Source organism: Rutidosis leptorrhynchoides, chromosome 11, assembly GCF_046630445.1.
Source record: "Rutidosis leptorrhynchoides isolate AG116_Rl617_1_P2 chromosome 11, CSIRO_AGI_Rlap_v1, whole genome shotgun sequence".
In the NCBI taxonomy this organism is placed as follows: Eukaryota; Viridiplantae; Streptophyta; class Magnoliopsida; order Asterales; family Asteraceae; genus Rutidosis; species Rutidosis leptorrhynchoides.
Window position 1 is genome coordinate 52,372,617 of NC_092343.1, and position 17,420 is coordinate 52,390,036.

Below are 17,420 nucleotides of genomic sequence, written 5' to 3' on the forward strand. Positions count from 1 at the left end.
AATACACATATGGTAAAACAAATCTTGTTCATTTACCTTTTCTTTGTTCTTACCCCTTTGTGTAATCGAATTAGCTAAAAACCTATGTATCACTCTTAATTCGGCTCTATCTATATCCAAATAAGAGTAATTTCCCCCTTTGAAACGGTGATGGCTTGTCATTTGACTCCACACACCGTGTGTATCAAAATTTTCATCTATCTTTCTACCGTTTAGTATCAATCCTCTACAATCGGCAGACGCTAACTCCTCAGGCGTATATATATGTAAAGCCTGAGCCATGTCCAGTAAAGACATGTGGCGCATCGAACCGCCTAACAAAAATCTAATAAAAGAACGATCGGTTAAACTAGCTACCCGATCATTCAACTCTATACTACATAACAATTCTTCACACCATACTTTATATACAGGTCTACGTATGGTGAATAAACATATCCAGTCATTAAAAGAAGAATTACCATACCTCTGTACAAGTAATTCCCTAATTGGCCCGGCCAATTCTACAGCTTCTAAGGGTCCCCATTCTATGACCCTCGGTACCTCAACAACCTTAGAGTGAAGAGTATGCAAACCCCGTTGATATTTTGGATAATCTATCCAAAGTCTGTCAAATCTCATGTTCGGGTGCAACTCTTCCAAATGCATATCGGAAAAAGTCATGACTGGATGAGGTACATCCTGCTTGTAGTAGTTATCCACCTCCTGTTGTTCCAAATTCTCAGCAGGAGCATTGCGGGCTTGGGATGAAGATTCACCCCTTTCATTTTGCAAAACACATCAAACACAAATTTTGTGCATCCAAATATGCATTAGTGTCAGCAAAATCATCAATCAAAATAATTACAATGACATTATCAATTTATATCAAACTTAAGCTTATTTTCACATTTTTATCAAATCTACACTTTTTCAAATAAGCATATACGAAAATGTTCGCCAAGTTCATAAGCATTCAACTCAAATAACATGTCAAAATAATCATTACTAGCAATCAAACAAGTCTCAAATAGAATTATCTTTCAAAATCAAGTTCATGAATTTTAGACTTGAAAAAGTCCACTTTAATTCTCAAAATCATGTTTAGGCTCAAAGTTTGGATCATTTAACTACCTAGACATGTTACACTACTCAATTTAGCAACAATTCATGACAAAAATCGGCCATAACCTGTTTATATCAAAAAGCCCCAAATTTGCTCAAGAACACAAACCCTAGATTATTCAAAATTTGAAGTTTAAGGCTTCTAATCATGTTAAACAGCATCAATCTAGGTTATACAAGCATAATACATAAACAATTTAAGTCTAATTACACTAAAAAACATCAAAATCAAATTGGGGAAAAAATAGCTCAAGAACATCAAATTTCGAATTAAATGGTGTTTAGATGTAGAAATTTACCGTTTTTCTTGAGTAATTCTTAGATAGCATCCTTCTCAACATGATTTTAGCAAAAAATTTGGTGATTAACGGTTAAAAATTGGGATTTTTGGGGGTTTTTTTCGTGTTTTTCGGGTGCAGTTTCGAGCTGTATTTTTGCAGTGTGTTTTTGTGGGGAGTAAACTGATCTGTTTTTGCGTTTTATTTTTTTTCTGGGTTTTGGTCCCTCCGCGAGTCGCGGAGGTTTTGCACTTCAAACTCCGCGAGTCGCGGAGTTTGCTCTCTCTCTTTTTTTTTTTTATAATCTTTAACTTATAAAACAATTAAGTATTTAATTTTAAAATTTTGTTTCCCTTGTTATTTAGGACGAGGTCGTTTCGGATCGATGTCCTAGTCCGTCTATCGACAAAATTTTAAAATTTGTCTTTTTGTAGCGATTGTTTTAAAAGCTAAGATTTTTGGGTTTTTTTAATGTTTTTGGCATACTTTAAATCAAAAAGATTAAAAATAATGATAATAAAAGTTCTCGTCCCTCCCTCGGGTAAAGCAATTTCGGTTCAAAGACCTAGTCTTCAACTTACGACAAATTTTAAAAATCATATTCTTAACTTAATGAGATAAAGTAAATTTTTGTTTTTAAATTCACACAACTTAAATATAAAATTTAAAATTAATATTAAAAATTCATACCAAACTTAAAATTTGAAATGCATAAAATTAAAAATTAATATTTTAAAAATTAAAAATTCACACCAAACTTAATTTAAAAATTCATATTATAAATTCACACCAAACTTATATTAATTTTTCAAATATTTACAATTTTAAATATATTGTTTTTACAAAGTTTACAATATTAATTTAAGATTTAAATATTAATTTTAAAAACATGGTAAAAATAAAATTAAAAATCTTTTTGTCTTTTTATCCCACTTTAATCAATCAAATATTATCAAAAATATGCGCCCCTCTTTTCGGTAAAGTAATTTCGGTTCCAAGACCTAATTTAACTCATGACGAATTTTTGAAATATTTTGGGTTGATTGATTAAAGATATTTATACCTTAAAAATAAACGTTAAATTTCGCAGTGATGTAATAAATTTTTGAATGATATCAATAATTTCGGTCGCCAAACCTAATTTTATTTAATACCAATTTAATACTTTTTAGCGAACAAATTAGCGTTTATTATCAAAAGGTTAAAAATAAAAATAAAAATAAAAAACTGTACAGACATACCTGTGAAATAGATTTCTTAGTTATATGATCTATTCCATTCATAAGATAGTCGGTTTAATTGGTTTTCCATGGCTACATAGGCGTAACCTCGAGCATTCAGTATCTTTTCTTCTAAACATATGAACGGTCCGTCTCTGCATAAAGTAACAAATTCGGTATTTGAATAGGTTTGATTATTTGAACATTTACCTCCATGTGACCATTTTCCGCATTTGTGACATCGTTCTAAGTGTCGTGCTCTTCTTTTCGCTGCGGATTTTGATTTTCCTTTACCAAATTGTAACTTATTATCTTCGCATCTGGATTCTTTTCTAACTCCGTCCATTCTTTCTCTGATTACTGATACTAATTCGCTCGGTAGTATGTCATTATTACGTTTAGTGATCAAAGCGTGTAGCATTAGACCATGGTTTAGTTCACAGGCAGTCTTCATTTCGTAGAAACCTAAAAAAATAAAAATTCGGAATGGGGGGAGAAGACTAGTTCTTTAGGGTCTGCTAGGGAAAGACCATACGTGTTCCATTTTGAAGAACTACACGAAAACAGACAATCTAACTCTAACAGAAATACATATTATCCTTTAAAGACTTGATTCTCCCCACACTTAGTTAGCTGTGGTGTCGAAATTGTGATTAACTTCGTTGTCGACTTCCATCGGACCATGTATGTAATGTTTAACTCTGTGACCATTAACTTTAAATTCAATCCCATTTGAATTTATCAATTCTATCGTTCCGTATTGGAAAACTCTTTTGACTATGAATGGTCCAGACCATCTTGATTTCAATTTTCCAGGAAATAGCTTGAATCGTGAATTGAAAAGAAGAACTCTGTCTCCTTCTTTAAATTCCTTTGAACTTCTGATTCTTTTATCATGCCATTTCTTCGTTCTTTCTTTATAGATTAACGAATTTTCATATGCTTCATGTCTTAATTCTTCTAATTCGTTTAGTTGACTTAATCGTAGACGTCCGGCTTCATGTAAATTAAGATTACATGTCTTCAAAGCCCAAAATGCTTTGTGTTCAATTTCTACTGGAAGATGACATGCTTTTCCATAAACAAGTCTAAAAGGTGTGGTTCCAATTGGAGTTTTGTAGGCTGTTCTAAAAGCCCAGAGTGCATCCTCCAATTTAATGGACCATTCCTTCGGATTTGATCCTACGGTTTTCTCTAAAATACGTTTTAAAGCTCGGTTGGTATTTTCAACTTGTCCACTTGTTTGTGGATGATATGCGGTGGAGATTTTATGAGTTACTCCATATCTTTTAAGAACTTTCTCAAGTTGATTATTACAGAAATGAGTACTCCGATCACTTATTAAAGCTTTCGGTGTTCCAAACCTTGCAAAAAGACGTTTTAAAAAGTTGACTACAACTCGTGCATCGTTAGTTGGGAGAGCTTGTGCTTCCGCCCATTTAGATACATAATCAATGGCTACGAGTATATATAGATTATTATGAGATTTTGGAAATGGACCCATAAAGTCAATACCCCAAATGTCAAATACTTCACATACTTGGATGACATTTTGTGGCATTTCATCACGTTGACTTATTTTTCCGGCCCTTTGACATGCATCACAGGATTTGCAAAGAAGGTGTGCGTCTTTGTAAATTGTAGGCCAATAGAATCCAGCTTCATAAACTTTTCTTGCTGTTAGTTGAGGCCCATAATGCCCTCCTGTTGGTCCTGTGTGACAATGGTTTAAAATTTTACTAGCTTCATCTCCAAATACACATCGGCGTATTATTCCATCGGGACAACTTTTAAACAGATGTGGATCTTCCCAGAAATAGTGTTTTATATCACTGAAGAATTTCTTTCATCTTTGGTACGATAATCCTTTTTCAAGGAATCCACAAACTAAGTAGTTTGCATAGTCTGCAAACCATGGGATTTCTTTATAATCTATCTTCAATAGATATTCATCAGGAAAGTTGTCTTGTATGGCCGATTCATTCAGAACTTCTAATTCGGGATTTTCAAGACGAGAAAGATGATCAGCGGCGAGATTTTCTGCTCCTCTTTTATCTCGGATTTCAATATCAAACTCTTGTAAGAGTAAGATCCAACGGATTAATCTTGGTTTAGCATCTTGTTTTGAAAATAGGTATCTAAGAGCAGAATGGTCGGTATAGACCACCGTTTTTGCTAGAACGAGATATGATCGAAATTTGTCAAAAGCAAATACAATAGCAAGGAGTTCTTTTTCAGTAGTTGTATAGTTTGTTTGTGCTCCTTGTAATGTCTTACTAGCATAATATATAGGTTGAAATCGTTTTTCAATCCTTTGTCCTAAAACGGCTCCCATTGCAAAATCACTTGCATCGCACATTAGTTCAAATGGTAGATTCCAATTTGGTGTTATCATGATTGGTGCATTAGTGAGTTTTTCTTTAAGAATATTAAAAGATTTGATACACTCATCTGAAAAGATGAATGGCGCATCCTTTTCTAGGAGTTTATTCATAGGAGTGGCAATTTTAGAAAAATCTTTTATAAAACGTCGGTAAAAACCGGCATGCCCTAGAAAACTCCTAACTCCTCTAACATTGGTGGGATGTGGAAGTTTAGCAATTACATCTACTTTAGCTCTATCCACTTCAATTCCTTCTTTTGAAATTTTATGTCCAAGAACGATGCCTTCTTTAACCATGAAATGGCATTTCTCCCAATTAAGTACTAGATTTGATTTTTCGCATCTAATTAGCATTCGTTCCAGATTAACTAGACATGATTTAAATGTATCACCGAAGACTGAAAAGTCATCCATGAATACTTCCATGCATTCTTCTATCATGTCGTGAAAAATCGCCATCATACACCTTTGAAAGGTTGCAGGGGCGTTACAAAGTCCAAATGGCATTCTTTTGTAAGCAAAAGTACCATAAGGGCACGTGAATGTGGTTTTCTCTTGGTCTTCGGGTGCTATTGGAATTTGAAAATATCCGGAAAATCCATCTAGAAAACAATAGTAACTATTTCCGGCTAATCTTTCCAACATTTGATCTATGAAAGGTAAGGGAAAGTGATCTTTTCTGGTGGCGTCATTTAATTTTCTATAATCAATACATACACGCCATCCTGTTACAGTCCTAGTAGGAATAAGCTCATTTTTCTCATTTGTAATGACAGTCATGCCACCCTTCTTAGGTACGCATTGAACTGGGCTTACCCATGGACTATCAGAGATTGGATAAATTAAACCTGCATCTAGCAGTTTAATAATCTCTTTCTTAACTACATCTTGCATATTAGGATTTAGTCTTCGTTGGCGTTGCACATACGTTTTATGACCTTCTTCCATAAGGATTTTATGTGTGCAATACGAAGGACTTATTCCTTTAATATCATGAATCTTCCATGCAATGGCTGGTTTATGAGCTTTCAACACAGAAATGAGTTGTGATTTCTCATTTTCAGTAAGAGAAGACGATATTATTACAGGTAATTCAGATTCACCATGTAAATAAGCGTATTCCAAATGGTTTGGAAGTGGCTTTAACTCTAATTTCGGAGGTTCTTCTATCGATGATTTATATCGATATCTGTCTTCTTCTTTTAGCATTTGAATTTCTTCTGTTGTTGGTTCATATCCATTAGCTATAAGTGTAGCTAACATTTCAGCTTCATCAATTGGTTCATTACCTTCTCCTAAAGAACATTCTCCTGTTCCTTGTAATTCTGGAAATTCTTCTAATAATTCTGCATGTGCATCTATAGTTTGAATATAATAACATGTATCATCTGCAGATTGTGGTTGTTGCATTGCTCTATCAACTGAAAAGGTAACACTCTCATCCTCTATACTTAGGGTCAGTTTCTTACCGAACACGTCTATCATTGCTTTAGCCGTGTTTAAGAATGGTCTTCCTAATATGAGAGGAACTTGAGAATCTTCTTCCATGTCCAAAACAACAAAATCTACTGGAAATACTAAAGTACCAACTTTAACTAGCATGTTCTCCATTATCCCTCTAGGATATTTTATTGATCTATCGGCTAGTTGTATGCTTATTCTGGTTGGTTTCAATTCTCCAAGGTCTAGTTTAGTGTATAGTGAATACGGCATTAGATTTATACTAGCACCTAAGTCTGCTAGTGCTTCTATTGAACTAAGACTACCCAGAAAACATGGAATTGTGAAACTTCCTGGATCAGATAATTTTTCTGGTATCTTATTCAACAGCACTGCTGAACAATTAGCATTCATAGTAACAGCCGAGAGTTCTTCCATTTTCTTTCTATTTGAGATTAGATCTTTCAAGAATTTAGCATATCTTGGCATTCCTGAAATCACATCAATGAAAGGAAGATTTACATTTATCTGTTTAAACATATCCAAGAATTTGGATTGCTCGGCTTCAAGTTTTTCTTTCTTCATTTTACTCGGGTAAGGAAGTGGTGGTTGGTATGGTTTAACATAAGGTTTATCCTTAACTGTGTTATTTTCATTAATCTTTTCAACTACCGGTTCTTTTTCCTTATCTTGATCAGGTTGTGGTTCTTGTGGAGTAGGAATAGTTTCATCAGAAGTTACAGGTATTTCAGGTGGTTTAAGTGTTGTACCACTTCTTGTGGTAATAGCTTTAGCTGTTTCATTTCGTGGGTTAGCATTTGTATCACTAGGTAGACTTCCCGGTTTTCTTTCACCTATTAACCTTGCTAGGTTACTTACTTCTTGTTCCAGATTTTGAATAGAAGCTTGTTGATTTCTAAATGCTTGAGCATTTTGTTCATTGGTTTGTTTCTGAGATGTGAAAAACTGTGTTTGAGTTTCAACTAGCTTCGTCATCATATCTTCTAAATTCGGCTTTTTATCATCGGGTTGTTGTGGTGGTTTGTTTTGAAAATTAGGTCTTTGCTGATTGTAAGTATTATTGGATACTTGTTGATTGCTAGGACCTTGTTGGTTGTTGTATGGAATATTTCGGTTATAATTCTGGTTTTGATTGTAAATCGGTCTTGGCGGTTGATAATTATTCTGATAATTATTTCCAGGCCTTTGGTTTATGTATGAAATATTCTCTCTTTGTTCCATTGTTAATTCAATACTGAGACAATCTTTTGTCAAATGTGGTCCTCCACACTGCTCACAACTAATTCGTATTGAGTGAATATCCTTAGTCATCTTTTCCATTCGTCTCTCCACATCATCTATCTTTGCGGCAATGGAATCTAAGTCATGGCTAGAATCGGCTCTAGCTGCTTTAGATGATCTAATGATATCTTTTTCTTGGTGCCACTCATGTGAGTGGGAAGCAGTGTTATCAATAATTTTGTAAGCATCAGTTTCGGTTTTCTTCATAATAGAACCACCAGCTGCTATATCTATATCTTTCCTTGTAGTGATGTCGCATCCTTGGTAGAATATTTGTACTATTTGACAGGTGTCTAAACCATGTTGCGGACATCCTCTTAACAACTTTCCATATCTTGTCCACGCCTCATATAGAGTTTCATTTGGCTTTTGTGTGAACGTAACAATTTCTGCTTGAAGTCTTACGGCTTTAGATGCAGGAAAGAATTGTTTAAGAAATTTGTCAATTAAAACGTCCCATGTATCGATCGCCCCTTCAGGTAACGATTCCAACCAATCTTTGGCTTCTCCCTTTAAAGTCCAGGGAAATAACATGAGATATATCTGTTCATCCTCCACTTCTCGGATTTTAAATAGTGTGCAGATCCTATTAAAGGTACGTAGATGTTCATTTGGATCTTCCTTCGGCGCACCACTAAATTGGCATTGATTAGTCACCATGTGTAGAATTTGTCCTTTGATTTCATAATCTGGCGCATTAATGTCTGGATGAGTTATTGCGTGACCTTGGCCAGTGCGTTTAGCTCTCATTCGGTCTTCCATACTTAAAGGTTCCAGATTCTCCATAATTGAATTTGTTGAATCGGTATCACTAGATGATTCTGATTTAATGGTTCGTTCCTCAACAATCTCTGTTTGAATGATTGGTGGTTCCGGAGGAAAGTTTAATGGTTCAGGATCTACGAACCGTTCCTGAATATTCTCCGGATTCTCAATTGTGAGGTCGGGTTCAAAAAATGGATTATCGGAAATTTGAACTGAAGTACTTGGTTGACTGGATGACGATTCTAAAGAAAAATCAACGGCGGTTATATTTGCTAAATGTCTTGATCTAGTTACAGGTGGTGAACGTACAAAAGGTGGTGAACGTCTTGCTCGGTGCATTCACTGAATATCCTATTAGTTTTAAAAAGGAAAGAAAAATTATAATAAGTTATCCAATCAATAGACTTTTCTGATTTTGCCCACGTTTCGAATAGCCAAAAGATGCAGCAGAGGGGCAGGATTCGTTTGGTCTCAATATAATTGAGGACTGTTTGGCTCCAATAACCCGGTCCACGTACAAATCCAACTATTACTACGAACCAGAAAATTTTGATGTCTATCAATTTAACCACTTAAAATAAATTTTCGTAATTTTAAGAAATTTAGATAAGAAGTAGAAAAAATTCTAAGTCCTAAAACTAGAATAGCGAGAAATAAGAAAGAAAAAGAGTTCGTCGCAAAAGGTAGAAAAAGAAAAAAAAAATGGTTGAAAAATAAAAGGTGACGGAAAAATAAAAGAAACTTAAAAATACTTAACTAACCTAACCTTATTACTACAACTAACTTAAAATTATAATCGCAAATTGAAATTACTAATTGGAATGATAATTGATACATAGTAAAAGGTCTAAAAATATTAAAGCTTACAGGAAAAACTAAATCCCAAATGGAAATAACTTAAAAAGAAACTAAAACTTAAAAAGGCGTCGCAAAATTCTAAAGCACCTAAATCTTAGTCTAAAGAAAAAGCACTTAAGGAATTCTACGGCAAAGCCTAAAAATCTAGGAGTAAAAATAACTATGGCAAAAACTAAGTTTAAAATTAAATATGAGCGAAAAAATACAAATATTACGCTACAGCGATTAAAAAGGTACAAAATATAAAAATATACAAAAAGTTGTAAAAAGTACAATTTTTATAAAAATATTATTTTTATATTATTTATTTAATAAAACTACTAATTTTACAAATTAATTAAACTAATTAATACTAAATAAAACAAATTAAATAAAAAGTAAAAATAAAAATAAAACTAATAATAATAATAATAATAATTAGGTTTAAATAATAATAATTAATAATTACCGTAATTAATGCAGGTTTAGGGCTTCCTGTCGCCTGTCAGAAAGGCTCCGCGAGTCGCGGCAATTAAAGCTTTAAACCCCGCGAGTCGCGGGGTTCAGAAATTCAGTTGACAGCTTGCAATATTCGACGCGTTTTTCTTTATTTATTTATTTATTTTATTTTCTGTTTTTAATTTTTATATAAATAAAAGATATTAAAATTAAACTTATATTTTTATAAACTAAAATAAAAATAAAGAAACTTATAAAACTTAAATATTTAACAAAATCTTAAAAATACATATATTTTTGTTTTTCGTTTTATATTTTTCGAATATTTAAAACGTATTTTTAGAAAAACGAATTTTAATAAAAGTAAACAAAAAAAATCTTTTTTTTTTATATTAGCGTTGCGCTTCCGGCTTTTAAGATGATTCCCCGGCAGCGGCGCCAAAAATTACTTGATGTTATGCGAGGTGTATATAAAATAGTTATTAATTTTAGCAGAAAAAACTATTAAATACGATACAATTTTACACAAGATATTTATTTATTTATAGAATGGATATACTTAAACCTTGCTACAACACTTATAGGCAGTGTACCTAATCGTACAGTAGTGTAGTTTTTAGTAAGTCCGGTTCGTTCCACAGGGAAATCTTTAAACAAAGCTCAACGCTATATTAGTTTACTTTTATAAAAATACAAATATATATATAAGTAATATTATTATTATAAAGGGGGGTTTTTACCGTTTAATGACCGGTTTGTCGATTTTAAAACTTTAGTCGCAGTTAAAACCTAATGTAAAATATTAAATAAATAAAAGACTTAAATTAAAACTTAAAGTAAATAACAATAATGAAATTGCGAATAATAAAAGTGCGATAAACTTGCGATAATTAAAAAGTACGATAATTAAAAGTGCGATTAAACAACAATAAATAAAAGTGCGATAATTAGAAGTGCAATTAAATATAAAATAAAGGAAATTAAATATGAAATAAAAGAATTATGCTTATTTAAACTTCCGTAATCATGATGTTTGACGTGTTGATTTTAGTTTTATGCCCATGGGTTAATTGTCCTTTGTCCTGGATTATTTAATATGTCCGTCTGGTTTTTGTCCATAACAGTCCATCAGTCATAAATATAAATTGCAAGTGTCCTTGTCAAATTATTATTATACCCGAAGTTAAATATTCCAACTAATTGGGGATTCGAATTGTAACAAGGTTTTAATACTTTGTTTAATGAATACACCAGGTTATCGACTGCGTGTAAACCAAGGTTTTACTACTTTGTTAACAATTACACCAATTACCCTTGAATGTAATTTCACCCCTGTTTTAATTATTCTAGTGGCTATTAATCCATTCCCGTGTCCGGTTAAATGAACGATTATTCGTACATATAAATACCCCGCCCATCGTGTCCGATTGAGTGTATATGGTAATTTATAGGGACGCCCAATTGTAAATCTTTATATTAACATTAACAAACTTTCATTTAGTTAAACAAATATAAAGCCCATTAATAGCCCATAGTCTAATTTCCACAAGTGTCGTTCTTTTGTCCAAACCCCAATTATGGTACAAAGCCCAATTACCCAATTTTAGTAATTAGCCCAACATCATGATTACTTCGTTTTAAATAAGCATAATAATAACTTAGCTACGAGACATTAATATAAAAAGGTTGAACATAACTTACAATGATTAAAAATAGCGTAGCGTTACACGGACAGAATTTCGACTTACACCCTTACAACATTCGCTAACATACCCTTATTATTAGAATTATAATTAAAATTAAAATTAAAATATAAATTATATATATATATATATCGTATAGATAGAGAAGAGAGAAAATAGAATATGAAATTTTGATCAGAATTCGGTTTGCTTTATAGCCAGAGTTGAAATTTGGGACTCCGCGACTCGCGGCAAAATCCCCTTCAAACTCCGCGAGTCGCGGAGGTTAATTTTACAGCTCAGTCCTTGGAGTTTTCTCTGCCGACGGTTTTTAATATATATATATAATATATATATAATTAATATAATTAATTATATATTATATTATATTTATATACATAGTTAACTTGTAATTTTTAGTCCGTTGCGTCGAGCGTTAAGAGTTGACTCTGGTCCCGGTTCCGGATTTTCGAACGTCCTCGCGTACAATTTAATATCTTGTACTTTGTGTTTTGAATCTTGTACTCTTGTGATTTCGAGACGTTTCTTATCAATAATTGGAACCTTTTTGATTGTCTTTTGTACTTTTGAGCTTTTTGGTCGTTTGCGTCTTCAATTCGTCGAATCTGTCTTTTGTCTTCACCTTTTATTATACAAACGAATATCACTTGTAAATAGAACAATTGCAACTAAAAGCTTGTCTTTCTTGAGGAATAATGCTATGAAATATATGTTCGTTTTTAGCATTATCAAATATTCCCACACTTGAGCGTTGCTTGTCCTCAAGCAATATCGTCTTGAAATACTAGAATCACTTCTTTATTCTTCACACTTTGTACATCAGTGATTTCTATACGGCGGTATAAACAATGGTAGTAGCGATATGGTTTACAGTCCCACATGACTATAAAAATTTAGATCCATTAAGGAAATTGGATCTTTATGAAAACATTTGATCTTTTGAAAATTAAATCTAGTTTTTACCCTAGATAAGTTTTCCGGAATAACCCTTTACCGGTGTTTGCAAAATATTTTTGTGGGTTTGGTGGGTTTCAGATTTGAAAATTTTAGCTCAAAACTTGCTGTTTTGTGTCACCCACTTGCTAACCTTGTATTTGGAAAGCAACACGTCCAGTTTACTTGTCCCGTATATTACCTTTCGATAAACTACCGTCCGGTTGTAAAGGAAAGCGTTGAACAAGCAACTGTTAAGGCAATGTCCCGTGACATGCTTTTGATTATGGTCTATAACGTGTCGGATGCAATTACTATCCTTGGTAGGAGCAATAGTAAAGCTCACCCTTATAATTTTTTCGGTTTGGCACAAGGTCCTGTCTTTGACCATGTTATGCAACCACCGTTTTTACGGTTGACACCCGATTTAGTTCAGGTGACCTAATGAATTCCAGGTGAATTCCTAGGATTTTACGTTCAATGGTAATGAACGCATTGAAAATAGGGTTTTCAGAAAACAAATCGGTTTGTAATTTTTATCAAAATATTTTCTCGTTTAAGCTCGAGTTTAGATATCATCGAATTCCATGAGTTTGTAATTCTCAATCTTTAAGGTCAATCTCTAGGATTGAGTAATATTAGTCTTAAAAGCTGATTTTTAATCTTTAAGGAGATTATCCTTTCTGGGGATCTGATTCATTAGTCTTATCCAGCTAATTTGCATGGTGCCCCCCATTGTACGAGATAAATCCTTCTCATGGTTAGGATAAATCTGACCACTTGGCGACCCTGTTTAATGCTGAGGTCCGTGGATTTCCTGCTGATTTTAGTGATGACTTTTCTAGATTTTTCGTCAACCTACAGCTGGTCTGGACGACAACTTCATGACCTAAATCAAGAAGCGCGTGTCTTTTTCGGAAGACTTTACTTCCTTTTAATGATGGAATTGATTCATCGTGTAGATCCATCTCTTCTTTTCTTTCATCGGGTAAAACAGTTTAGTTTAGTCCAAAGCAAAAGTATTTTCAGTTATTTGTTACAGATATATGTGACATATGTTTAAAATAACTTGGTAAATTTTCCCACACTTGGCTTTTATTTTCCTTTTTATCGTCCTCTATTCCATTTTAAATGAATTTTAACATTTTAGTTTGTTTCTCAATTTATGTCCTTTCCGAGGTAACAATAATTTCGGTGTTAAAACCTAGTTTTATCGTTCATAAATATGTATAAACATGATTTTGAATTCATTTAATTGAAAATTTTGAAAAATTTTACTAGAATTGGGTAGTCAGTATATAAGACTAGGGCTGTTCTTTTTTATCAGAGAGCACTAGATTCTAATACAACTACTGCTTTACTAGTATTTTTAATGGTAACCAAGTGTTTAATATAAAAATTTTAAAATCCGAAAGAATTTAATCCCTTCCCACACTTAAGATCTCGTGTCTTTATATTGCTATACGCATTGATATACACGGTTTGTAATTTCTGGGTGGTTGTTGGGTTTAATATCTTCCCTTATATTTCGATGTCTCTGCTTCTGTCTTTTCATAATCATTGACATCCACAGTTAATACTCTCTCCAATTTACTGTGATTTATATATACTCCCATTGATATTTTGAAGCTTCATGCTTTTGTTTTATCTTCCCGACTTTAAATCAAGCGAATAATGGTCCAGAATTCGTAGGTATGAATTTCGGAATGAACATAATTAATGTTCTAAAAAGAAACGGTAATAGCACAATCTGACTTGTCAAATTACCAGAATACCTCAAAAAAGATAGAAAATATTTTCTTGATAGTTTAGAGGTTAAATAGAATGAAAGAGTTATGTAACATGGTTTATAATGAGGGTATGATCTGTGAACCTTTATCACGTTCTATTAGAAACTCAGCATGACTTACTGTAATATAATCACGTTGATCAAGTGTCATTATATTATACTAACTCATGCTTCAGTTCCCAACACCTCTTCAAAAATATTCATATTTTAAACTCGAAGGTTTCAGAATTTAGAAACTAAAATAGTTTTTTTTATGATGTTACACAGATATCGCAAGGAGAAAATTGATTTTCGATAAGAATGATTATGGAATTATCTCCAGAAATATGGAGGATATTTATAATGAAAGATACGATGATATCTTAGAATTTCTAATATCAGAGGATGATGAAGAATATTGTCCGCAAGGGTTTAGATTCGGAAGCAAGGTATTCGTTAATGGCTTTAGCATATACTGAATATTTTGGATTCTTTGAAGGCAGGTTTAGTCTTTGTGATTTATCCACAGCCTCCTTCATACTTTGCTCAATCCGTTTTCCAGTTCCAAACCTTCCCTTTTTCTGAGCTTTGCCAACAAACTATTCTTTATCATCAAACTTTTGGCTGTTAAGGTCATTTACAGTTTTTGCTGCTTCATCAGCATTCAAAGTTATCATAACCGAATCGTTGGTTATCAATCCGAGGTGTTTTCAAAAGTTTGAAGGGTTTGCATGAAGATTGTAATTGTCAAGATACATATGATGTTCTAGAATTTTGAACGATACAATTTTTTTTTTCTGGGTTTATGAATAGAAGTGATGTTCTAGCACAGTTTTGAAGTCAAAGTATAGCATTTGAAAGATGTAAGAATCTAAGAGTGATGTTTTCTGTTAAATCTTGGCTTGGATTCTGATTTTTCAGAATCAGAATATGTAATTGAATTTGTATGGAAACGATTGTATATCGCTGTGAGCATAGTTAATAATTTTTGAATCAAAGCTGAAGAATGTACAGTATAATATATTAATTGTGAACTTATATATTTCCCGAGTATTACCTACCCGTTAAAGATTTCATAATTAATACTTTGTACAAAAGAATTTTTTTTTATTACCGTCTTTATGAAAATATATGTATGTATATTTTCTTCAGATGTAATACAGATTTGATGAGTTAATATCATATTAAGCTCATTTGATCTTTGAATTGAATGAATAATCTCTAAAACATTAAGGATTACATAATCTTCGCGGAGTATTTCACTAATGAAATCAATACTTCATTATTTATTCTTATTCCTCGGTGAAAGATGTTGATGCTCGTGGAATTCTTATGAACTTCATAAGATATAAATGATGTTTTCTAGAAAGTTTCGAGTACATCGAAGATAAAAGTGTAAAATCAAACATGTAACTGATTAATACACTAAGTTCATTATGAAATGGAATTCATTGAGTTGAAACGGATATTTGTAGTTAACGATGGTTAAGTTGTTAACGAAGGATGTACATCATAGCATATTAGTAATATGAATTAACCAAGTAGTATCTACCCCTTAAAATTCACACGTAATAGCTTAGTACGAAAAGATTCATGATGGTTTTAAAATTTATATATATAAGATATACATATAAATTCTTTAGATGAATTGTGTTATTACTTCATAACTTATTGATACAATATACTCGTTGTTGACTCGTAATGATGTCCACGGTGCTTTCTTGAACTGACGGAGCTTGTGATGTTAGAGGTGCTGCTGATTCTGACGATGTTGACAGCACTGACTGTGCTGGTGAGGCTAAGAGTACTGTTGATGTTGTTGGTAAAACAAGTCTAGCTTGTATCTTACACCATTCGGATAAGGGTTTCTACTCTATCTGATTTAGGGTTAAGGCTAGAATAGATAATCTCTAAACTTTAGAAATTACATAATCACCGTAGAATGTTTCTCCGATGAAGTTATGAATCCATACTTCATCGTTTGTCGTTGTTGGTACTTCTTGGTACCTATGGTGCGTATGATGTTGATATTCGAGGTACAGATTGTGATGTTGAGGCGTGTGATGCGGATGTGGTTGTTGGTGGTGGTAATGATCCTGTTGGTGTGGATGATGGTGGCACCGGTTATGCTGCGGGTGCTGCTGCTGGTGTTCGTAACCCTTGCACCATATTCTCCAAAGCCACTACCCGAGCACGAAGCTCGTTGACTTCTTCTATTATACCGGGATGATCGGTGGTTCGGACGATCGGATAAATAAGATTTATAATATGGGATAGTATATAATCATGATGAGATACTCTGGAAATGAGAGAGAAAATAGTATTACGAATAGGTTCGCCGGTAAGTGCTTCAGGTTCTTCGCCAAGAGGTGAATGTGGTGGATGGAAGGGATCACCTTCTTCTTGTCTCCAATGATTAAGTAGGCTACGAACCCATTCCCAATTCATCCAGAATAGGTGATGGCTGATTGGTTGATCCATTCCGGTTACACTTTCTTCAGAGTTCAGGTGAATATCCATATCGGAATAGCTGTCAGAATTTAAGGAATTTGAACTAGATACGGGATCCATCTTGTATAATTAGAGAGATGATTTTTGATATGAAATAGATTATAGAATTTAGATTGGTACTCTTCAATACATAATTTACATATGTATATATAATACCAAAATCCCGTAAATTACGGAGAAATTTTCGGAAGATGGCAGTCAAAGTTTACTGTAATAGATATGCCAAGATATGAATTTTGTCTATACACTATCTATGCAATCAATGCAATAAGACGCGTTTAGACTTAAGATGATAGACAGGTAATTTATGACAAGAAATGATAAACAAAACTTTTGACATGCAGACACAGTCGAAGTCCAGACTTACTAATGCATCCTAACAACTATCAGTTAGACACACTTATGCAAGACCTGGTTCACTAGGACCAATGCTCTGATACCAACTGTGACGATCGCTCCAAATTCATATGGACGAATACGTCATTCATCGATTTCATTGCGAGGTATTTGACCTCTATATGATACGTTTTATAAACATTGCATTCTTTTGAAAAGGCAAACCATATATGAATATTTAAATCAAAGGTTTTCGACATCTGATGATTTCTACATATAGACAATCACCGTAAATAATAGTTTACAACAGTACTTCCGTTGACAATGCAGTCAAAATAAGATACATGGTGATGATTTGGTGAATGCAACGTTTTCTTGAAA